General features: G+C 40.7%; 1 long non-coding RNA gene across 1 annotated transcript; it reads left to right on the forward strand.

Annotated features, from left to right (window-relative positions):
- Window positions 1–1,555: 1,555 nt before the first annotated feature.
- LOC111768424 (uncharacterized) lies at window positions 1,556–24,326 on the forward strand. The gene is made up of 3 exons (XR_002800789.2): window positions 1,556–1,623; window positions 17,634–17,713; window positions 18,593–24,326. It is a non-coding gene; the product is annotated as an uncharacterized lncRNA (long non-coding RNA).
- The last annotated feature ends 1,822 nt before the right edge of the window (window positions 24,327–26,148 follow it).

Here is a 26,148-nt window from a genome sequence, read left to right on the forward strand (position 1 = left end):
TTTTTTATTTAATGGTTATCATGAGGTTTGTATAAAAGATCTCATAGATGAGACAGTCCACTTTCTGATAGCTTCTCATCTCCATTAGCCTAAGTAGTTTCCTTCCTTTTCCTCTTCCCCTTCTGAGTTATTGTTGTCACAAATTATTCTGTTCTGTGTTGTGAGTTTGTGACTAAACTCAAGTGTTTGTAGTTATTTTTGATGCTTTACTTCCATTTATGTTTTAAGTTATGATTAAGTGTTTGCTAACTTGTTCTGATAGAGAGCTGCAATTTTCTGATTTTGTCTGTTTATCTCCTTGTTCAAAGCTTTGTAAACCTTTTCCTTTTTGTTTCAGGTATGAGGGCTTCTTTCCTCATTTCTTGTAATGGAGGTCTAGTGATGAACTCCCTCAGTTTTTGTTTATCTTGGAAAGCTTTTATTTCTCCATTGTAACTGAAGGATAATTTCACTGGATAGAATATTCTTGGCTGAAAGATTTTGTCTTTCAGTATTTTGAATATATCATTCCAGTCTCCCCTAGCCTGTAAGGTTTCTGCTGAGAAATCCATTAAAATCTTGATGGGGTTCCTTTGTAGATTATTTTCTTCTGCCTTACTGCCCTTAATATTTTTTCTTTGTCACTGACTTTTGCCAGTTATACTATTCTATGCCTTGGAGAAGGTCTTTTTACATTAATGTAATTGGGAGTTCTGTTGGCTTCATGTATTTATAAGTGCAGTTCTTTCTCCAGGTTTGGGAAGTTCTCAGCCTTTATTTCTTTGAAGAAGCTCTCTGGTCCTTTTTCCCTGTCTTCTTCCTCTGGAATATCTATAATCCTTATGTTGCTTTTCCTAATTGAGCCAGATATTTCTCAAAGAATTCCTTCATTTTTAAAAGATCTTAGTTCTCTCTCTTCCTCTATCTGAAGCATTTCTATATTTCTATCCTCTAAATCACTAATTCTGTTCCCCACAATGTCAGTTCTGTTTTTTAAGGATTCTAGGTCATTTTTTAAATCTCATTAGCTGTGTTTTTCATATCCAGAATTTCTGGGTTTTTTTTTTTTTTTTTTACAGTTTCACTCTCTTTGTTGAAGTATTCCTTCTGCTCATTACTTTTATTCCTGAGTTTATTGAACTGTCTCTCTAAGTCTTCTTATAAGTCATTGAGTTTCTTTAAGATAGCTATTTTGAATTCTCTGTCATTTAGATTGTAAATTTCTGTGACTTCTGGGTTGGTTTCTGGAGATGTGTCATTTTCCTTCTGCTCTGAAGTGTTACTGTAGTTTTTCATGGTGTTTGATGAACTGATCCTTTGCTGGTGCTTTTGTGGTAGCATCAGGTTGCAGATTCCACCTGTTACTGCTGGGGCAACCCAGGAGCTGTGTTTCTGATCCCACCCTGCCTGCCGGCAGTTTTGTGAATATGGTGGGCCCTCCTGCAGGCCGGGATAGTGTTTGCACATGAGACAGGCTGCTGCTGCCTCTGCTTATAGCCAAACTGGCTGCTGTGCTTGGTAGCTGGCCTTCTTTGTGAGGTCATTCGTTGGGTCACAGTGGCACAGTGGGTGTTCCTGCAGGCTGTGATAGCATTCCTGCACATGTGCAGGCCTGCTGCTGCCTCCTCTTACAGTTGTGCTGAGGTATGTTCTCACGAGAGGGGCTGCAGTGGCACAGTGGGCACTCTCACAGGCTGGGATAGCATTTGTGCATGTGTGCTGGGCTGCTGCTGCCTCCTCTTACAGTTGTGCTTGGACGCATTCCCATTTGTGAGGTGGCCGCAGCATGGTGGGAGCTCCCACAAGTTGGGATAGCGTTCATGCACAGTCTGGGCTATCCCCACCTCCTCTTAGAGTAGCACTGGCTGCTGTGTGAGGACCCATGACCTGGCTCATTGCAGCTGGGAAGGGGTAAGGGAGCACTCACCTATCTCCACTGTGTCATGGGGATCCAGTCCATCCACCTTCAGATGTATAGCTCTGTGGGTCTCTCAGGCATCCTGTTGTGCTGTGTGGGTATCCTCCATTAGTCAATGAATGTCGGTTTAGTTGTAATTCAGAGGAGGAGAGACAAAGGAAACAGCTCACTCTGCCATGTTGCTGTCATTACTCAGTGTTCATTTAATTTTTTCCTAGCCTTCTTCTTATAATTAACATGAAGAAGGATGCCTCTAATCAGGATACTTAAGAGTGGACATTTTCCCTAGATAGTGTCTGCTTTCAGCTTAGTCTTCTGTGTTTGAAAGTGTATGACATCATGTGGTCTTCTCCCTCCTTATCTTATTTCTGTCAATCAAGTATATCTTGATACCAGGACAACTACACAGAGTGATTGAAAGCAACCCTGTCCAAAAAAATATGTTTCCCCTTGTTGAATGGCTTTACATCCAAATGCAATCATACACATTTCACTACATACTACTATAATTTTTATTCGAATACAGTAGTACTCCTTCAATTGTTCGGATCCCCTTTGTAAGAGAAGATAGTATATGATTAATATATCATTTAAAAAGTAGTGGAGAAATGATAGATTGTTTAATAAATGATGTTTGGACAATTGATTATTATTTTTTTTAAAGTTAGATTACTCCCTCACACAATAATCAAAACTAATTAGAGATGGACTAAAGAAATAGATATCAAAAACAAAAAATTTAGGGTTCCAAAAATATAGAAAAACATTTTTACAGTCTTTGAATGGTGTAGCACAGGATACAAATGTAGAAAATGGAGACTGCACTAGTTATTTTAAGCAGAAAAAGATTTAATGTAGACGATTAGTTGCTTCCAAAATCTATAGAAAGACTGGATGGGGGGAGCGGTGTCTAATTTGGTCCTCCTGGAACAGCACCCAGAACTGGTCCTCTCAGGAAGCTTCCACATCTGTCACACTCAGGAAAATGGGGCGTCAACGCCAGGAATTCACCATCTCAGCTGTGACCTATAGTGAAGGAAACTGCCTTTGATGCATCTGTGAGCACATAGATGCCTGTGCCTATCTATTGATCCTTATTAATGTAGTGACTAGATAGCCTAGCTTCCAAATCATCTATGAGGGCATCTCATTGGCAGAACCTAAATCACTCCTGGAACTCAAGTTGCAGAGGAGTTTAAGAAGGAAGGCACACTGGAAAAAGGATGAAATGGTTAATATATAGATATAGAAAGACTTCCTAAACAAAAGTAAAGCTGATGTTTTCATTGCCCACCCAAAAGCCATTGTGCCCTTCTTCTTTGCTGGTGTGGCGGACACTGATGATTGTTTATCCATTCTTCCCATTCCCCTTTTGTATAGAATCCAAATATTAGTCTCAGCAGCCATGGGCTCAGTTAAAAGTCTAATTTTCAGCCTTCCTTGCAGCTAGAGGTAAACAATTCAAAGTTGTTATTGTTAGGTGGAGCTTTTGGAAAAAGGCACTAACTCAATTGCAAGTGGCGCCATTTTTCCCTTCTCCCCTTTCTTCCTGAGTGAAACATGGACATAAGGACTAGATCTCCAGCAGCCATTCTAGACACGGGGCAACCTTGGGAATTGAACTCAGGACCAAACATGGTAGAGCAGGAGCCTAGAAGGAACTTGACTCTCAAATGATCACAGAGCCACTTTGCTGGTACTGGAGTGCCTGCCTTTTGGCTTTCTTTTTATGGGAGAGAACTAAACTTCTATCTTTTTTTAAAAAAAATGCTCTTTATGTAGGTGTTTTATTTTATGCAGCTAATCCTAATAGTGACACAGTAGCTGACTCCTGATTTTGCAGCATGTCCATTTCTCCTCCACATGTATCAGAGATAAGTCCTAATTTATCTGTCAATAATTTAAGCCAATTCCCTTCATTAGTAATTGTTTTGGACATGGGCATGTAACCAAGTTCTGGCCAATTATACATGAGGGATGGAGTCGGGAAGCATCGTGAGAAAGGTTTCCTTACTCTTTGGTGAGGAAGAAGCTGTTCCTCTTCCTCAACTGGATGTTGTATCCAGGCATGATGCCTATAAACGTGACAGCTGACCTAACTATAATGGAAGCTTACCCGTGGACCTGGACAACATGCTGAGGATGGCAAAGGGGAGAAACTCCCAAACTTTAGCTGATATTGTTGAGCCACTACATTAGCCAACCCTAGAGCTGCCCTACCTATGGACTTGTTATTTGAAATAATTCATCTTGGTTATTTTGAGGCCATTTTTTTAGTTTGGTTTTCTGTTTCTTGCAACCAAAGATATTCTAAATGATATCTAACTCACATTTGACAGATGTGACTATATTGAAATGTACTTTTTAATATGACATGCCAATCATAAAACTCATAATAATTGCAATTAATTGAGCACTTCCAATGTGCACTTTCCATATATTATCTAATTTAATTCAATGATCTGGGTACTACTGTAATCCCTACCTTAAGAGGGCAAAGTAAGTTTTAAAAAGCTTAAGAGATTTTCCCAAGGTTGTATAGCTAGCAAGTTGAAGAAGTAAAATTTGAACCTAGGCTGTCTGATTGCCTGTGACCTTTCCACTACAAAGATGCCATAAGCAATAATAAAAACGAGTGACAGACTGGAAGCAAATATTTGTAACCTACATAACAAACACAAGATTTCATATCAATAATATGTAAAGAACAGCTACCAATCAGCAGTGAAAAGGCAAATTACCTGATAGAAAAATGAGTAAAGTATTTCACAGAACAATAAATATAAATTCCCAATAAAGACATGGAAAAAAACCTCAAAATCATTAGTAATTCAGTAAATGCAAATTAAGCAAGTAAATGCAATTTACAGTAATGATGACATGCCAGCCTTTTACTGTTCAGCTTATCAAATTAAAAATATTTTTAATATCCAGTGTTCATGTGGATATAGACAAATAGCCACTGTGATATGTTGTTGGTGAGAAAGCCAGAAGGGTGTTTTTTAGAAGGGAAATTTGCAATATAGATAAAAAGAGAAAAGTTAAAATGTTTCTACATTGTGCCAGCTATTATGCTCTTGGGAATCTCTCCTACAGAAATAAACCCATTCCAGCAACACGGAGTTAGCATTATTTAAATAATTAATTGTAAGAATTAATTTAACAATTTTAATAATTAATTTTAATAATTAAAATAAGCAAATTGAAAAACAATATAACTGACCTATAATTGGGGAGTGGTCAAAGAAGTGATGGCCCATCCATAGTGTATTTGTCAGAGTTCTCCAGAGAAAAAGTCAATATAAATCTCTTTACTTATAAATTTATATATAGATTTATTATAAGGAATTGGCTCATGTGATAAAGAGGCTGACAAGTCCCAAGACCTATAGTCAGCACGCTGAAGAACCAGGAGAGATGATGGTGTGGTTCTGGTCTGGAAGCTGGCCTGCTTGAGACTCAGAATAGGTAGGAAAACAAACAATGTCCAAGCTTTAAGGCAGTCAGGCAGAAGGAATTCTCTCTTACTCTGCTGTTTTGTTCTATTCAGGCCTTCAGCTGACCAGATGGGGCCCACCCACACTGGGGAGGGCAATCTGCTTTGCTCAGTCTATGGATTCAGATGTTAATCTTATCCAGACATACCCTCACAGAAACACTCAGAATAATATTTGACCAAATATCTGGGCCCCATTAAGCTGACACATAAGATTAACCATCACACACAGTATGAAATATTATATTGTCTTTAAAAAGAATGAGTAAATCTGTATATTTTGACTTGGAAAGATCTCAAAGCTATTCTTGAATGAAAAAACCCACTGAACAATAATAGAGTATTATTCTTTATGTGTATGCATATGTTTGTTTTACATATTTGATATATGTATATGTTTAAATACAAGAAAAATGTCCAGAATCTTATTACTTTGGACTCTTTTTCATGCAACAAACACTTACTTCTGTCTAATGCAGTGAATTTGGGTTCTGGTAAGTGGGATCCAGGGCTCAAATAGTACGAATGGGGCTTTCCCCCTTTCCATCCCTCAAATCTTTCCTCTCTGTGTGTGATTCCTCTGGGGCTGGGGAAGATGGTCATTGACAGTTCCACATTTATACATGAGAAAATCCTTCTTGGTACTCTAAAGCCACACCCCATACAGCCCTAAATGCGTTCTGCTATCTTATCCACTAATACTAATTTATTTCCAATTAAGGATGAACAAAGCTCCCTAAGCAGCTCCCTGATAAGTAACTTACAAGGCAAATGGACATGAAGATAATCAGAGGAGGTAGGGCATCACTGACAGGACAACAGGGCGATGTAAGTTTCCAGGCAACAGTGCTCAGAAGGTAGACCCAGGGACTAGTCACAGCGAGGTCAAGGAATGTGCTGTGGAGGAAGGCCTCCTGCATAGCTTCCTGCTCCAGGACATTCAGAAACTGTGGGCTTAGAGTGAGGGTGGGCCCAACAGGCCGTTGCAAGCTCTTGCTGCTAAATAAAAAATAGCGGAGACTGCAGAGCAAGGCACAATATCTTCTGTTGCTCCAGACACACCCCCAAAACTGTTTTCTTGACCATCTAACTTCTAAGATGTACTAAATTCCCTATTATTTTAGGAATGTAGATGCTGGGTGTTTGCTAGTCATTTTTCACTTTAATTGTTCTCTGGCAGCTACCCACATTGAAAAGACTAGGCATGAAACTGCTCTCTGATAAGAGAGTTGAGGTTACTAAAGAAACTCCTCCTTGCACCGGAATATAACTTTAAACTCACACTGAACAGAACCTGGCGGAGCTTTTAAGTAGAGATATAAAATATCTTCATATTCCATGTATGTGGGCTTCTAGGTCTCTGGAGCATCTGACTAATTGCTGCTTTAATGCCATCCTTTCTGGCTTCAAAACGTTGGCTCTCTTTATCTTACAGATGATTTTCTAGCCACTGCTGCTCGCTCTTCTCTAACCCACTGGAAATCAAAATTTTAAGAATAGAAATGTAACTGAGCACCTTCAATGTGCCAGGAATTGTGCTTTACATATGTTATTACATATATGCCACCCACTATCCCAGCAAAGAAAGAAAATCTCATTTTACAGATGAGGGGGTTGAGGAATTTTCTCAAGGTTATGTGTCTAGACTGTGGTGGAGCCTAGATTCAAACTGATCTCCCGGTCCTTCACTTCAATCTGTACACCGTGGATCTCTTTCCTCTTTCCTTTCTTTGGCTCCTGACCTCTTCCCTTTTATCATTTATTCATTTTGTATTCATTCATTCATTGACTATTTACTGAGGATCTATTACATGCCAAGCGCTGAGGATAAATGGTGAACACCACAGGTGGTGGACTACACCAGGTGACTCAAAAGGACAAGTTAACCCTCCTCTCTTCCCTCACAACCAATCACATTCCTGAAACTCTTCCGATGGGCTAACAGTACAAGATAGAATTAACTAACATGTTCCAATAAATACCCGTCCCCCAAGAGTCCTGAGGTCAAACAAGTTTGAGGGAAAGTGCGCTCTATGACCCCATCTTGGAGATTCACAGTATAAACTGGCATTAAAAGTTCTAGGAAGGTGCCAGCCCCATGGCTGACTGGTTAAGTTTGCACACTCCACTTTCGCAGACCGGGGTTCGCCAGTTTGGATCCTGGCCTCAGACCTACACACTACTCATCAAGCCATGCTGTGGTAGCATCCCACACAGAAGAACTAGAATGACTTACAACTAGCATACACAACTATGTACTGGGGCTTTGGGGAGAAAAAAAAAGAGAGAGGAAGATTGGAAATAGATGTTAGCTCAGGGCCAATCTTCCTCACCAAAAATCATTAAAAAAAAAGTTCAAGAAAATGCCTCAGAGGACATGAGAATCATGGCTCTGAATTGTCTTAAGTTTAGAGTGGAGGCTGGTCTTGTGAGGATAAAGCAGTTCTGGACCTGGGTCCATACACAGTGCTCCTTCCCCAGCTGTGGGCAGATGGTTCGCTGTTCCTGCTTCTGGAAACCTCTAATTGGTGTGTAGGTGGGTCTATCAGAGCCTCCACTGGTGATGCGTGTGCCAATTCTGTGGCTAATTACTTGCTAAGAGTTTGCTCATTTTTTTTGATCTGCAAGTTTCCTCTTAATTTTGAGAGGTATTTGTTCCATCTATCTGGTGGTGGGTCTACAGAGATTTTCCTCTTACTTTTGAACATAGCTATTTATTTCTTTCCCTCCTTTTTTTAAAACCTCAGGTGCCCAGAACTAGATTAACCACAGTCTTTCGTTCATGATACATTTTCCTCCTTGGTCCACTTACGTGTGTGTGTTGTGTGTATTTCATCCCTCCTTTCCTTCCTCTCCTTCCTCTCTTCCTTCCTGCATTCTCCCTCCTTTCTTTTCTTCTTCCTTCCCTCCCTCCCTTCTAACCCACAACACCCCAAAAGCTAAACATTTGACCGTAACCTATATCTAACAGTGTGGTTTCCCTCACCAACCCATCCTCTTGCCTCCACTCACCTGAGGTACACATATTCTTGAATCCCATCTTTACCATTTCTCTGGGTTTTTTTTTACATATAGTTTTCATGTATCTATACATATAAAGTATGTTTTAATTTTTTTAACTTTGTGAAAAGAATATCATTAGTGTGCATAATCTTTTGGGACTTTTTCACTTTCTTTTATTTATTTTTTATTTATTTTACTTTTTGCTGAGTAAAGTTAGTCCTGAGCTAACACCTGTGTCAATCTTCCTCCACTTTATATGTGGGTCACTGCCACAGCATGGCTGATGAGCGGTCTAGGTCCATGCCCAGGATCTGAACCTGCGAACCTGGGCTGCCTAAGCCGAACATGCTGAACTTAACCACTAGGCTATGGGACCGGCCCCTTCACTTTCTTTTATATTGATGAAATCCACCTTTACCATTTTGGGTCACTGTAGTTCATTTGTTTGGACTACTGCATAATATTCCATTTTGTGACTGTATCATTGTTTATTCATCCACTCTCTCATTGATAGCATATGAGTTGCTTCCAAGCTTTTGCGGCTGTGAACAGTGTTGCTATGAAATTCTTATGTTGTACATCTGCAAAGGATTTCTCCCATGTGTTTAGGAATAGAATCACTAGTCATAGGGTATATGAATGCTCAACTTTCGGCGGTAATGGAAAAATACTTTCCAAGGTGATTGCGCCAAATCACACTCACACAAGCGATGTATAGAGAGAGCCTATGAATCCATATTCTCCTTTACACTTGGTAATATCAAACTATTTTTTTGCCAATTAAGTGAATGCATGTTTTAGCTTAAAAAATATTTTTCTATCATTCTAGTGTTTGGGATGGAGAGTGAAGTTGCTGCCTGTGCTAGTTGTTCCATCTTGATCTAGAAGTCATTCTGAGTTAATACAATGTAGACTGAAAAGCATAACAGTGGAAGATGGACATGGTAGAAGGAAGGAAGAGTAGGACAGGGAGACATTCCTTTTTTTACCACCCTCAGAGGCCATACCCACATTCCTCCATGAATTCAGCAGTGTGTAACTTTTTCCTTCTTCTTTCCTTCTCCTGGAATCAGCCTTAGCATCTTCGCTAGGTAACCTTGGGCTTTAGTCTCTCTCTCTCTCTGGTTCGAAAAGCTCTACTGACTTTCAATCTCAGTTAATCTTGTCATATTTAGTATGATGTATGAGTCAGCTTGGGCTGTCATAACAAAATACCACAGACCGGGTAGCTTAAACAGCAGAAATTTATTTCTCACATTTCTGGAGGCTGGTATCTCCAAGATCAAGGTGCCGCCCAGTTTAGTGTCTGGTGAGGATTTTTTTCCTGGCTTACAGATGGCCACATTCTCCCCATGTCCTCACATGGCCTTTCCCTGGTGTGTGTGTGCATGGAAACAGAGAGAGTGAGTGAGCTCTCTTCTTATAAGGACATTAATCCTATCAGTTGAGGGACCCACCCTTCTGATTTCATTTAACCTTAATTACTTCTTTAGAGGCTCCATCTCCAAATATAGCCATACGGGGGGTTAGGGCTTCAACATACGAATTTTGGGGGTAATACAAACACTCAGTCCATAATATTACGCTCCTGGTCCCTGCAAATTCATGTCCTTCTTGCACACAAAATACATTCCTTCCTTCCCGAAAGTCATTCCAGTATCAACTCTAAAGTCCAAAGTCTCATCTAAATCATCTGAATCAGATATGGATGAGACTCAAAGTATAATTTAGCATGAGGCAAAATTCCTCTCCAACTGTGAGATTGCGAACAAGGCAACTTATGTGTTTCTGAAATACAATGGTGGGACAGGCACAGGATAGACATTCCCACTCTGAAAGGGAGAAATCAGAAGGAAGAAAGGAGTGACAGGTCCCAAGCAAGTCCAAACCATAGCAAGGTTCCATTAGATCTTAAGGCTTGAGAAGAATCCTCTTGGATTTGATTATCTGCCATCCAGACCCATTTGGGTGGCAGTGTCACTCCCATGGTTCTGTGGGTCAACTCTGCCTTCCCCTTTGGCTCAGGGGAAGCACCTCCCTCGTGAGGCACTGGGCAGGGGTGGGGGAGTGTGGGGGTGTAGTGGGGGGAGCAGCCTGGCCTTCTGAAACCAAGGAGGGAGCCCCTCTCTGTGAGAGTGAGGAGGTAACAGCCTTGTCCCCTAGGCCTGTGGTGGGAGTGGCATCTCTGATGATCTCTGTATTACTTTTGGGGTCATTCTTCCCTTTTCTTCATGTATAAAGTGTGTGCTCAGACAAATAGCTCTATTGTCTCATCCCGTCCCCTTTGGTTCAAAGTGGCAGTGTTTCTATGGTATAATCTCATCTTTATTCCTGGCTTCTGCTGAGATGGCTGGTTAAATTCATAGTTCATATCCACACTAGTTTTATCCAATGGTTATTCAGCCACACCCTTAGCTTTCTCTCCAAAACAGGCTTTCTCATTTTTTTGCAACATGGATAGGATGAGAGTTTTCCAAAACTCCAACTTCCGGTTCTTTTTTGATTAACAATTCCTTCAATTTATCCCCCTCCTCTCATGTTTTACTATAAATTGTAAGGAGAAACCAAGCTGCTCCTTCAACACTTTGCTTAGAAATCTCCTCAGCTAAATATCCACTTTCATTGCTCTCAAATTCTATCTTCTGCAAAACATTAGAACACAATTCAGCCAAGTTCTTTGCCACTTTATAACTAGGATTGCCCTTCCTCCAGTTTCCAATAACCTGTTCCTCATTTCCATCTGACATCTCACCAGACTGGCCTTTAATGTCCATATTTCTACCAACTTTCTGTTCATGATGGTATATGTATTCTCTAAGACAATAGAGCCTTTCTTTCCAGCTCTCCTCTTTTCTTCCTGAGCCTCACCGGAATTGCCTTTAATGTCCATACGCCTACCAACAGTCAATTCAAGGCAATCTAGGCTTTTTCTAGCATGCACTTCAAAACTCTTCTGGCCTCTACTCCATCACCCAGTTCCAAAGCCACTTCCACATTTTAAAATATTTATTACAGAAGCACCCCACTTCTAGGTACCAAAATCTATGTTAGTTCAGCCTACCTTAACAAAATACCGTAGACTGAGTGGCTTATACAACAGAAATGTATTTTCTCACAGTTCTGGAGGCCATAACTCCAAAATCAAGCTCTGGCAGAGTCAGTTTCTGGTGAGAGCTTTCTTCCTGGCTTGCAGACAGCTGCCTTTTCCCTGTGTCTTCACATGGCCTTTTCTCAGTGCATGAAGGGGGAGTGGGTGGAGGTGGGGGGAGAGTGAGGGAATATTAGTTAGCTCTCTGGTGTCGCGTTTTATAAGGACACTAATCCTATTAGATCAGGGCCCCACCCTTATGACATCGTTTAACCTGAGTTACTTCCTTACTCCAAATACAGCCACACCAGGGGTTGAGGCTTCAAATTATGAATTTTGGGGGCACACAAACATTCAGTTTATAACACATGGTCATACTCTGGACTCGGCCATTAGCTGGCATGAAGCTGGTACTTCATTCTTGAACCCCAACCTTCTAATCCCTCTTGACATTTGCTGCTCCATCATTTGTTTTTTAACAGCAGACCTGATTAGCTCCTCATCAGCTCTGAAGTATCCTGACTAAATTCCAATCATTTTGATAGGCAAAGGTTAGGTTATGATTGCACAGACCAAAATGCCAGGCTTTCTGCAGGCATGGGTAGCCAAGGAGCAGAATGGTAGCATGTAATTCAGGTAATTTTACATCATTTTCTATAAAAGTACTCTTAGAAAACTAATGTAAGCAAAAGGAAGAAAATAAAAATCGTTAAGTTCATCATCCAGAGTTTAGCTACTTTTGACATTTTGGGGCAGATCAGCCCCATCTTGTGTATCTAATATGTGTGTATGTGTTTATTCCGTAGATGGTCTATAAGGCGCTTTTCAAAACTAAAAAAATATCTCCAAGGATGTAAATATTCTATCTGCAGGGTTGCCTAGTTTATTTGATCATTACCCTGCTGTTTACTTCTTTTTTATTATTATAAAACACACCACAATGAGTATCTCTTTAGCCAAATCTTTGTACACATCTGTAATTATTTTCTTGGAATAAATTCCTAGGGGTAGAGTTATATCTATATCAAAGAGTAGGTTTTAAAAAAATTTTAATATATATGTTCAAAAAGCCATCCAGAAAGTTGTATTAACTCTCCTGCAAACGGTGCACAAGAATGGCTGGTTCTTTTCATCAGCACCCTCACTGGTGATTGGCATTAGAAAATATCCTTGCCAGGTTGGTACACGAGAATGGATATCAGGTGTTTCTATTAAAATATATTTTCCTCTTCCTCCTTCCTCCCTCCCTCCTTTCCTTCTTCCACTCTTTTCCTCCCTTACTTCTTTTTTTCTCCTTCCTTCTCTCCATCTATCCCTCTCTTCCTCCCTTCCTTTCTCTTTTCTTTCCTTCCTCTTTCCATCCCTCTCTCCTTCCTTTCTTTCCTTTCTTTTTTCCAAAGTTGAAAATTTTTATCTATGCCACCAATTTATTGAGCAATTAACCCCAAGAGGGTATAAGTAAAAGTAATTTTATTCATTTTCCCATTGTCCATTCAAACCACTCTGCAGACTCATTCTCCTGTGAACCTTGGAGGACTCCTCTAGCAGGTTCCATAACTTTTTAAGTAGTCCTTCCGTCACTTCCTTTTCCAAGAACAGCTTCAAAGAACAAATTAAAATATCCAGTCCAGTGTCATAGGCATAACTCTACACTCCTTTCCATTCTAAAACTTCATCTCCCCCATTTTGGAATTGCTGTAGGCTGGAAAGCCTATGATTAGAGGGAGAGCGTGGCTGGTTTCCCACCTACAAATTAGTCAATTAGTTAAAAGTAAAGTTTTTAGTAAAAAGTACAGTTTTTTGTTGTTTTTTACTTTATGAATGAGTAAAAAGTAGTTTGCCCCAAACTTGGTTTTGCTACAACTCCAGAAGAGCCAGACATGACCTGATGCTGATTCTTTCCTGGTGTCCTCAGAGATGCTCTGCTGGGCCCACGGACAGAGCTTCTTCATTGGCTGGCTTCTTACGCACCCTACCTGCTTCTGCATCCAGAACCTCCTTCTGCTCAAGTTGTCCAGCTCCTGGCAAGAAATCCACTTGGATGAAGTCTTTTACAAAAATCCTCTTGCTCCTTTCCTTGGACCTATTTAACCCACAGTACACCCTACCATTGCTGGAAGGAACTAACTCCTGATATAACTCTCTTCATTCTGTAGGCTCTGTAAGCAGCTCTCTGCCCTTAGTCTTCTCAGACAGATAAAATCCAATCTCCATGTTACTGCAGACTTAGGGGACCACAGGTCAGACTCTCTGGGAGATTCCCTTAAATGACCTCCCAAATGATTGGAGATGAGGAGGAAAAGTGGGAGAAAGGAGCGGGGGAAAGAAAGCACAGTACACTGACAACTCTTTTCAACTGGCCTTTCCACTCACAGAGGTGAGTGATCATCAGAGCTGGCAGAACGGGTTCCACAGTCACTCAGCACATCCAGCATTGCTTTGGACTCTGGGAATCCCTGGCACCTGATTTTTTATTTATTCCATTTTAACATTCTGTTACTCGTATATCTTTTTAGTCATGTGGATTGTTCTTTTGTGGAATGCCTATGTTTTTTATTGTTAGCCTATATCACTATAGAGATGTTTTCTTTTTAGTTTGTAGGAGCTCTTCTTATAAAGAAGATATTGTCTATATGTTGTAAATAGATACTAAACTATTATACATGTTGCAAGTAAAAGAAAAATTTTGTGAACTATTTAGCTATTTCTGATTATTGGTTTGCACACCATTTGAGGATTTAAATGCACATATTTAAGGAAGATGCCATTTAGAACAAGATTTAAAGAAATATAAGCAACAGGTTTTCCTCATTATCATCTGAAAATATCATCATTTATTCATCAAATCCTAGATTTTCTTGCTCTGCTTTAAAAAATTTCTCTTCCTTACTCTCATATACATATTAGGTATCAAAAACTTGTCTAACGTCATCTTAGGTTGACAATTTTCTTCCCTGTCAGTGTTAATTGCCATGTGCTGGCCTCTAATTGCTGTTTTCAGGAACCTTATCTTTAGCCTTCTTAAACTAATCTGGGGGATTTACATTTCCTGCACCTTCTTTGCACATGAGGGAACTACTTTCTTGCAAGAAGCTTTTCTATGCTCCAAGTGGTCCCTCGATCAGAAAGATTTCTCTGTTTGGGACATTAATGCACGTGTGCATAGCAGCGGGAAGAATTTTCATTTTTCTCATCAGGAGACGACTTCCACTTTACCTACACATCTTTTTCCAAGCCGAAAACTTACTCTTTAATTACTTAAATCTATATACAAAGCACTCTTTCTATATGAGCTATTCAGCTGTTTCGCTAGAAGGTGAAAGATGTGGAAGGAACTTTCCTGGAGCTTTCCTTGCAGAAGACAGACCTTCTCCAGCTCTTCACTGTGCATTTCTGGGAACAATGAAGGAGAGGAGAGGCCTGGCGTCAATTTTGGAAACGAGCCTAGTTTCCATGTTTCCTCATTTTAGCTTTCTATCCACGTTCTGGAGTTTTTTCTGGTACTGCACTTCACTTAGACTTTTCCTAAACACTCATTTACTCCCTATACCACTTAGCACAGAGCTAAACACATGGCAGATTCCCTACTGACTGACTAGGAGGTAAGGGCTGATCTTTGCCTGACCTGGACTTAGGCACTTCAGGGGTGACAAAGAATACTGGCAAGGTAGCAAGGAAAGTGGACAGCAAAGATCCTGAATGGTCCAAATGAGGAAAACCTGAGGCCAGATCACTGTAAGATGACTCTGAGGACTGCATTCACATTTTTCCTCTCAAGTTTTATTCAATCAGAAAGAAGTTATTAAATTCTGCATGGTTTACCTAATATTTTTGTAAGTCAGCTCAGTGGAGGTAGTATGGAATAGTAATTAAGGGTAGGAACATTGAAATCAGGCAGATAGACATCCCAGCTCTGGCTTGGAGAAGTCCTGGTTTTATAACCTTGGGCAAGCAAACTCTAAGTCACAGTTTCTTTATTTGTAAATTGGCTATAATAACAGTACCAGCTCACAGCATTGTTGCAAGGACTAAACGAACGCTTAGAAGAGTTTCCAGACACAGTAATTTCTTTATAAATCACACACACACACATGCATACCCTACACTACTAGGCCTGCTCAATCAAATTCGCACAACCAGGAAAGTCACTGAGAAATGAAATCGCCAACCAGCTCCCAGATGACTACAGGTAGACCTAAACAACTCTAGGGTTTCATTTTAAAATAGCCTCTTATTCCACTCACTGATAACCTATGACAGAATGCTGTTAATTGGCATTTGCACCCTCTCTAAGCGAGTGATGCTTGCTCTCGTGGTGACCTCCCTCCTGTGTCATCATCGATTTAGCCCTGTCTATTTAGCTTTAGTGTTAAGTGAATTATATTGTATTCTACTATTTCTTTTAGAAATTGGTAACCCAAATAAAGCATTTTGAGCAATCATCTGTAAAACTGAAAACCTTAGTTAAAGAGAACCCATTCCATGACCAGGTTAAGAGTTATATAGACCAACTGCTGAGAAATCTTGTTATGACAACTGTTAGGTAAAAAGTAACTCTTGCTTATTGACAAATGGAATTATTTTCAACATTGATGACTCATACTTTCCATTAACTGAAAAATATTTCCATTTGATTCAATTTGCCAGACATTTATAGACCACCCACCACGAACCATCACAGTTCTCAAGGATCTCATGATGTGGGGGAGACAGACATGTCATTTAGAATTTCCATACTGTGTTATCAGTGCTGTGATGGAGACAACACGCATACTAGAAATGTCTTGACTTTTACAATTTTTGTAATGAAAATAATCTGGCAAGCCTTCAATTTTTAAAGTGCTTTTGGAGAAAATATCCATCTTTGTGTTTAACCTATTTCATTTTACAGTTTGAGATTATTTCAGGGTCACTAGATTAGATAAGTGATGGGCAGGTAACCCACAATAGAGGTACAGTGTGTGTGCATGACTGCAACTCCCATAAACTCCCCTGCAGAGAAGTCCTGGAAGGATTCTCGGGACGAGACATTGGCATATGTCTCCCGGAATCAAGGTGGTGCTGGGCACCTGAGGAAACCAGTGGGATGTGAAGAAGGGGCTTCCATGGCACTCCCCTAGGCTGGGCTGGAGCTTCCGTCTCTGCAGGATGACCACCATGCCCCCAGCCCTCCGCCTCCTCTGTCAGAGCACCCACCTCACCGAGGTGTCGCTGCCTATCTCTAGTCTTCCTCTCCTGCCAGACTGTGGCGTTCCAGAGGGCAGTGACCTTTTCCTGTTTATCTGCAGATCCCCAGTGCCTGGCACAGCACCTGGTGCACAGGGAGCGCTCAATATGTACGTTTCTTGAAACAAAAATAAACAAATGTTATAGGCAAAGTGTGTAATCCAGGGATTGTAATCAACTCCAAGCTAATTCCTAGTCAATTCCTAGAAGTGGCTTATGGTCATATTAAACCTTGCCTTAGAATGATTTATGAGGCCTGGTTTAACACAATGACAATAACATAATGAAGTAATAAATGAATTGTGTTTTGGGCATGGTCAATTGTCAAACTAGGAATTGATTTAATTCAGAGTTTCTGTTTTAATCATTAATACTATCACATGGAAATATTTGAGGAGCTCAGCTTCATGCTATAGAATTCAGACACACTTAACATTCAAGCAGCTTCTATTTACTAAAGGCCTTTAATTGAGGAACAACCCTTTCTTCAATTAAACATTTAGCTTCAGTAAATGTGGTTTATGAATTTACTCCTTGTTTTTAATTGCTGTAGACATTTGCTCAACATCTGGTTTTACAGCCATTTAAATAAAGAGGTTTTGCGTAATGTGTTCATTTGTCTTGAGTGCGTAACATTATTTTTTATGGGAGTGTATCTTGTACAATGCAATTAAAGGCTTCTATAGCAACTGTCTTTTAAAATGTATATAAAGATATAATCCCAAGAGACACTTGTGTAGAAAGATGTGAATTGATAGAAATATATGAATTTAGAGAAATCAAAATTATTTTCTCCTTGGAACCCTGATAGAATTTCTATGATATCATTTGCAAACTTTCAAATGCTTTGGGGAAAAAAAGAGGTAATTTATAGAGTGGTACAGCCTCCTTGTCCCTCATGTCACCTTGTCTCTTCTGCTTAGCCTGGTCCATCTTCATCCCTGCACCCACGCGAGGATATCGTAGTCACAGACACACCTGAGGATTAGCTAACAGAAAAATGGTAAGCTTTATTATTTTCCATTTCTGCTAATTTAAGTGAGGAAGGGCTGGTAAACTTAAAAAATAATTCTGAGTAGTATACTTTAGGTGATTTTTAGATGTTGAAATATGTGTGTATATGTACATATATGCACATGTCCACTTGCCTGGATACATTGAAAATCATTTCCAGAAATCCTCCATTTTACAACCATTTATTGGGCTCACTGTCTGCTCCTGGTATTTATTATTCCTTCTACAGCTTCCTTGCCTAAGAGAGCACACATGCCAGCAGTAAACTCATTTGGTCAAATTCCCGTGAAACACAACTAAAGCTTCAACAGTAGGACTCTAATAAACACTTAGCTGCTTGAAAAAAAATACGTATGACTGACCAAAGTGATGGTTTTCTACCGGAGAGAAGTGGTGAGTTAGAAAAGAGAGTAACCTTCTAAAGAGAAGAATACATTTTAGAGACATTGCTTAATGTCTATTTGCATTCCTGTTATCCCTCCTTCAGACCCCAGGAAGGGTTTCCAGGTATTCTTCGTAAAGCAGTTTAAAAGTATCCTGAGGGTTCTGATGAGCGATCTCAAGAATCTGTCCCCCAGAACAATCTGCATGCACATGAGAAAAGATGGAGATTGGTACCGTTAATTGAGAAAAGAGGAACACGAGTTTGGCCACACTATGCTCTCTTTCTTTTTTTTCTTTTTAATGGTTTCCTCAAGCCCCTAAAACTTAGAGTGTTTTAATTGTAGCCTCTGTAAAGGCTCCTTTTATTGTATCCGTTAGCTTGTGCTGCCTTCTGCCTTGTTCCTGAAATTTATGCTATTGTCAGAAATCCTAGATTAAAAATCTAGGAGTGTGGCTAGATACACTTAACTCTCTTTCTCTCTAGGTGTTCGACACCCTTATCAAGGGTCTATCTCTTCATCTGGCGATCTGTGTCTATGTAGATGTGTGCGAGTCACACATACACACGCAGACACACATACACGCAGAGCAGAAACTGACTTCAGTGCCATTTTGCATCATCACCCCTATTAGGATTATCAGAGTATTGGAATTGTGGGTAAAAGAAGATCTATTTCTTTTCCAAAGGGTGAGAAAAATGGGAAGATGTCAGGGAGAGGGAAAAGAGAGAAAATAAAGTGTGTGTGTGTGTGTTTTGGGTGGGAGGAGGGAGAAGGAGAGAGGGAATATGAGTGAGTGTGGAGGGAGGAGGGGAAATGAAAGGATATTATATATTTTTTTGTATCTGTCATTTCCCTGCTATCTCCCATATGACTTCTTAATCCATCAGAATGCTGGGAAGATAATGTTTTGGGCGAAATAACATGAGAGAGAGGATAGACTCCCAAGGACCAATATCTTTATTGCTTGGAGGATAAACGGATTATGTCAGCCATTTTCTGTTGCTGACAGCTTTTCTTATTAACCGATTTTATTTTTTAATCTTCCAGGGAAGAAATATGGTTTTATGTCACAATAAAACGCCGGTCACATCTAATTCTGCCCTCAAACAAACAGATTTCTGAAAGCCTTGCAGAGAAATTTGAAATAACTTTAAAGAGGGGGTTTTTGGATAAAGTCTTTATCCAGGGGCTTGTTCAACTGCAGTGTAAAAGGTTTAGAGAGAGAGGAGAGGAGAGAGAGAGAGGAATAGAAGGAGGGAGGGAGAAGGGAAGAGGGAGAGAAGAAAAGAAGGAGAAAGGAAGACCCACACAGCCGTTCTGCTTGCTGATCTCTCTTCAAACACGCTGGAGCATCGTCAAGAAAATGCAGTTTGGATGAAAGAGGCTTGGGAAGGGGAGCAGACGGACGGTGGGCTTCCGCTGGGGCTTTGGGTGTGGGAAGTTGCTTATGCACACCCCTCTGAAACAGACACTTGTTCCCCAGTTGTTCTGGAACTATTAGTAGTTGACGGCACGTCTTTCAAGAATCATAAACAAATCAATGTCAGTTCTGTGAGGCCTTTGGAGCTCAGAGGCAACTCTAGTCTTTTTTTTTTCTATGATTCCTTTGCCAGGAGATTTCAACCTGCTTGAGGATTTAGGTCTTGTGTTCCCCCTAAGAAAATCTTCTGTCAAACACCGCAGACAGCTCTGGCCTTTGCTCACATCCGTGGGCTCACGGCAAGCACATAACCATCACTAACATAAGAAACCACTCGTTTCTTCTCTTCTGTGTGGCACAAAGCAATTTAGCCAGACAGGGCCCTGCCCACCAGGGGCTTAGCCCAGAAAATGTCCTTAATTTTTGCCTCTCGCTTTGTTCAGGGCCCGGCTCATGGCAGACCGGGTACCTTGATTGATAATGATGGCCGAGTCTTACATGGTGCCCTGCTGGTGAGTATTGGTGATTTCAGAGCACTTTAAGAATCTGTTAGAAATAAATCGCTTGGATTTTCTAAGGTGTTTTGTATAAGAGTAACTGGCTTTTCAAAAAAGCATGCTGAAACCTGGGGCAGTTTGGGAACTTAAAACTTGTCCTAAGGCAAGTCCGCCAGGCTAAGTACCTCCAGCCAGCTGTGCAAAAAGGGAGATTTTGAGGAACAGACCGAGCCAAACATCTGACCTGGAAGCAAAGAGTGGACTTTCCTGCCTCATTTCTTTACCTGAAGAGATAGAGAAGTGGTAGAAATGGAGAGAGAAGGGTCATTTGAGGTCCTTCCATCCTGTAGTGAAATGACTGCCAGGACTGAGACAGAGGCACGAGAGGCCTAGAAACTGCTTTAACCCAAGACAAGTCTGAACTGCTGGAAGTGCTTTTGACTCTAAGCGGTGATTTAGAAAAAATCTTTTTAAATGCATAGATCTTAAGTGAACAGTTTTATTGACTTCGATGTAAGTATATACCTGTGTGACCAACACTCCAATTAACGCTCAACATCTCTGTCCACCTGGATCTCAATGAACGGTGTCCTTACAGCCTCCAAATGCACCATCTGTGGAGACATGCGGTGGCCCAGTAGGCAGGTGAAGAGATGCTGGCGCGCAGGTAATGAGCAGATTATTGGACATGGCAATAATAACTATGATATTTGGCTTTTCAGTTTGCCAAACACTTTCACATACTTTGTCTTAGCGTATCCTTCCAGATGATGAAGATGATGAGGATAATATCATCAATAACAACAATACTCGTAGACACTGGGATATGTTCATGTTGTGTCAAGTACATATTTATCATGACATTTAATCCTTTCAACAATGCTTTAAGGATGGTATTATTTTATAGTTGAAGAGACTGAAGCAAAGAGAGGTTGAGTAATTCACCCTAGATCACACAGGGAAGTGTCAGAGCCTGAGAATCTGCCTCCAGAAACGGTGCTTTTAACAAAACGCGTGAGGCCTGGAAAGGGCAGATGACATTAACAAGGGTCACACGGCCAATTTGGATCCTCTGCTAGGCTTTTTAAGCCTGCCTCAGCCTACCCCTTCAGCCTCATTCTCAATATCTGCCCCCACCCTGTACACCTACCACTCTATGCCTCAGCCCCACGGAGCTAATCGTTGGTCTCTGAGCTTGCCATCACCTTTCAGGCCTCTGTGCCTTTGAACGTGTTCTTTCTTCATCTCCTGTTGGGCAGATCTCACTCGTTCTTCAAGGCTCAGCTCATTAATACCTCCTCAGTGAAGCCCCCTTGCACCTCCATGTATGTGGTTGGCTTCCTTCTTGGTATCCTCATTCATCCCATTGGCCATGTCCTTGTCTTTCCCAGTAAACTATGAGCCTCTCTAGGGCAGAGACCATGTTTTTGCCTCCCTCTATTTCTGGTGCCAGCACTGTGCTTGTCTAAGTGCCTAGTTGAGTAGTTTTCACCAGACTGTGTTAAGACTTATAGCTTCACTTTTAAAGGAGAAGATGTGCTTGTGTCCATCTCAAGCCTCTGGTTTATGCCTCACCCCTCAAAACCCAGGCTGTGAGACCCCTGCACCAGGTGGTGGCAGCGTGCCTAGTTTAGGAGTTCCTTTTCTAAAGAATAAATGCTATCTTTTCAAAACTTGTTAGAGTTGCTAAAATTCCTGACTAGAAGTTACAAGAAATATCTCAATGCAAGATGATTTTTATTTACAATTATGTAATCAAAAGAATATGGTCACACCTCTTTGGCATCCTTAAAGACCCAAACTTCTGCCAATGAGCCTTTCCCCAGACTTTGCAATGTGTGGTCAGAACTCTCTTCCTAAAATGCTCCACACCATTATCCTGCTCCTCACTTTCATGTGAGCATCTCTGGGATGCTTTCAAAATGTACTTAACTCAGGATTTCATAACTGATGTCCTACATAGACTGTTCTATAGGAATAGGTAATTGAGAGAGAGAGAAAGAGAAATATACATACAAGGTCAAACAAGCATGGAAAATGCTGTTTAAATTGATTTCTTGAGAGCGATACTTCACAGAGCCTCTATTATGCAATATTTCACGTATTTATTTATTTATTAAAATAGGGAACCCATTTTGGAGAGGCTCCAATTAACATCTCCTATAAATACTGTGCCTGTCCATAGCTTGGTAAGCATTCTTCAAGTGTTAAGCATAAACATCTTTGACTCATTTTCCACCTTAAAATATATTTCTAATTGGTGCTTTCATATATAAAAAGATGTTGACCACAACCTGCATTGGCTTACGCAGTCTCAGAGGACTGGAAAGTTCCAGACTCAATTAGAAATGCCAGTATAAATTGTGGGATCCTCAGAAACACAAATTGACTGGCAGGTGGTGCAGGCTGGGTCCTCATGCTGACCTATAAAGGGAATCTGCTGTGAGAATGACTGACTCTCAACACGTACTAGGATCCTATGCTGTGGGACATGTAGAAGCCAAAAGTCCTGGGCCATGCCCACAGCAGCCAGGCAAGTTTGGCATGAGTCTTCGATGCATTTACAACAGGGAGAACTATTTGGGCCTTTTCCAAAGACTGAGAAGCAGATGGCTGTCACTAGATTCTCTAGCACCTCTAACTCAACAGTCCAAAAATTCATCATTGGTTGAGAGCTTCAGTTTTCTCTTTGTTAGAAATGGAGATGATCAGGATAATAGTACTATTTCACAGGGCTGTTGAGAGGACTGAATGAGATAATGTCTTGAAAGCCCCAAGTGTAGGACGGGACATGTAATAAGTTTTCAATAAATGGTGACATTTTTTGGGGAACACATCTTTTGGGGGAACACAAATCAATCCATAACAATTACTACCTCTAGACTTCTTAAGTAAGAAAAATGATAAATCTCCCTAGGGTTTAAGCCATTGTTAGGTTTCCTGTTACTGGCAGCAAACGCATTCCAAGTGCTATAACCTGGGAAGGACTGGAGTGGTAAGAGCACTCTTGGGACTAGGTCCAAACTATGGCAGGAATTAGGATGAATCAGACCTGAGACATGTGCCCACCTGTCACCGGGGCTGGAGGCAGGGGGATGCAGGAGGCAAAATACTGAGAGTGACCACCAGAACCACATGTGAGGGAAGGGAAGGACAGTTCTCCAAAGGGAAGGCAGGATGAGAGAATGTACTTACCTGAAGAAGGAGGAAAGGATGCTTAACAGACCAAAGCAATATGCACCAACGCAACAAATTAAATGCCTAACTTGGGGGGAATGATGCTGCCTCTTCATGGAATATTATCCAGCCATTAAAACTGTGTTTACGCACATCTCTGTAATAACATGCAGAAATGTTTATAATAACATTGATAGAAAAGTGTATCCAAGATTGTTTTCCAGATATTCTTCAAGAAAGATGGTACTTTAACCAGGAAAGCTTTAAAACACTAGATAAAGAAGATGAGACAATCTTGTACTAGCTGTTGTAAGAAGTAAATATGTTATTTTTGTTGGGATCACACTGAATGATTTATCTAGAACAAAGAATTGATACCAAAATTTATGCAAGGCTAAACTTGCGAGTGAGACATGTGACATGTGAAAAGGAACTTAAGGAAATGAAGAGATGTCAAGAGCAAGAGTTTTGATTGGCACAAAAGGGAACTTCTTGGAAGACGGTGGATTAACGGCAGGCCCAAGTTCCTCCTCCTGGCTGCTGTGAGAGAAGGACATAGCATCGCGATAAAAAAATCAATAACCCCCAGTGTAGGCTGAGGAAACAAGGAACACATCCAAGCAAATGCAGTGACCCTGAGTCAGTTCAGCACTTCTGCAACACCAGCTGAAGAAGCTCCCGGAGAGGCAGGATCAAGTCCTGAAGGAGGAGCCGATAAGCTTACAAGAAATAAATGAGGATTACTAAAAATGAAACAAATTGCAAAACTGAAGGACTCCAAAAAATGTGGAAATACTGTAAAGAGTAAAAAAGAGTCACAGGAGGCTAAGAGCAAAATCAAGCAGAGAAGCCCAAAAAAGTAAGGATGTCTAAATATCCCATGAAAAGAGGCAGGAAACCATGCAAATGGAGGAAATTCATCAATCAAAGGGGCCTGGGAGGAAACGGGAAAGCCCGATCCCGTGGACACTAGAATCAGGGCTCCGAGGAAACAACAAGCTCATTACATGAGAGAAACTTCATCGTACAAACTGTAAAGGTCCAGAGAGTTCTATTTAAGAATAGTCCTCAAAGAAAGAAGGATTGTTCTTTGAAACATTACAGCCAAAGACAAGTTATCAAGAAGGAAAATGAAAGAAATGGCAAGGTGACTTGCATGTTTATTCTGAGAGCTGACATTTAAAGGTGTGAGAATAAGCATGACTTTATTACTGCAACCCTCAGATTTTGAAGAAGAGAAGGACTTCAAAATGGTGTGTGTGCTTGTGTGTGCTCAGGCAGGTGCGTGCACCTGGTTTGAAAAATCTATATAAAGCCAAATGTAGAATTATCGAAATGTGGTTATCTCCCTACTCACCTATTTGATGGCTTTTTCTGAGGGTTGAAGAATAGTACTTCACATGTGAGCCCCAAATACAAATGGAGTTTTGTCCTTGCTCTCTCCCACAGTGAGAAAGAAAAGTGGTTTGTGCAGCTGTGTAGGTGGGCGGGGGAATTGGCTGGCGGTTCTGGAAGGACTCCTGCTTGTGTTGGTTTCCTAACAATCACCACACACTGGATGGCTTTCAACAACAGAAACTTACTCTCTCACACTTTGGAGGCTAGAAGTCTGAAATCAAGGTGTTGGCGGGGCGTGTTCTTTCCGGAGGCCCTAGGGAAGAATCCTTCCTCTCCTCTTCCAGCTTCTGGGGCTGGCCGGCAATCCTTGGTGTTCCTTCCTTGTAACAGCATGACTTCGATTTTTGCCTCCATCCTCACATGGCCATCTATCCTCTGTCTGTGTGTCTGTGTCCCACTTTCCCTCCTCTTATAGGACACCAAACATTGGATTAGGGTACCCCCGAATCCAGTATGATTTCATCTTAACTTGATTACATCTGCAAAGACCCTATATCTAAATAATGTTGCGTTCAGAGGTTCTAGGAGGACATTAATTTTGAGAGGACATTATTCGACCCAGTACTACACTGCTATTGAGACATTTCAGGAGAATCTGAATGAATTCTACCAACAGGGAAACAGCACCAGGGGTGGTCCATGCTCCCCGGTGGATGAAGCCGAGAGCAACAGGCAAGGGGAGGAGTGAGGAACCTCCAGTAGGAGAAGCCAGGATGGTCAAACGCACCCCTACTCCTAGACAAGGATAGTTATGGGGGGGTTATGAGGGATTTACAATTACGCTGCGTTCCATTTCTTTCTGCCAACTCAAGACCTCAATATGGGCATTGTCCTCTCAATCTCCTGGATCCGCAACTGTTTCCTCTCTCCAGGCTTATTTGCATCAAGATGGAGATATGACGTAAAAAACGCTACGTACGTGTGTGTACATACATACTTAAAACTACAACGCAGTGCTGTGGTTAAGAGGGCAAGGTCTCAGATTTGAATTGGAATTCTGATTTTAGCATTTTCTTGTTGTGTGACCTTGGGAAAATTACTTAACCTCTCTGGGCTTTAGTGTCCAGACTTTAAAAATGGAAGGAAAGATAGGAACTCCCTCAAAGGGTTTTCTGAGGATTTAAAAAATTATACAGTCATCTTAAAAGATGCCTAAGGAGAAGTTAATACAACTCAGCATAAATTTTGTAATAAAAATAAGAAAAGTTAGGAAGTCTTTTTTCTTAATATGACAAAGAGTATTATTTAAAATAAGACATAGAGGCCACTCAGAATGCCTCAATATTACAAATCACACGCATTCCCTAGTTAATTAAGGAAAAAGAGAAACATACATCACTAAGGAGGAATGAAACAGCAGATGCAAATGCATTAGAAACACTCTCTAAGCTACACACTTTTCTAGTACAATATTACGTGATTGCAATTTACCTGATTAGAGGCAGAAAACCTTAACAGTTCAATAACTACTAAAGAAGAGGCAGCGTTTTTATTATTGGCCGGTGATGATTGTCTCTTTGGAAAACCCCAAAGAATCAAATTTAAA

Source organism: Equus caballus, chromosome 16 (assembly GCF_041296265.1).
Source record: "Equus caballus isolate H_3958 breed thoroughbred chromosome 16, TB-T2T, whole genome shotgun sequence".
Taxonomy (NCBI): domain Eukaryota; kingdom Metazoa; phylum Chordata; class Mammalia; order Perissodactyla; family Equidae; genus Equus; species Equus caballus.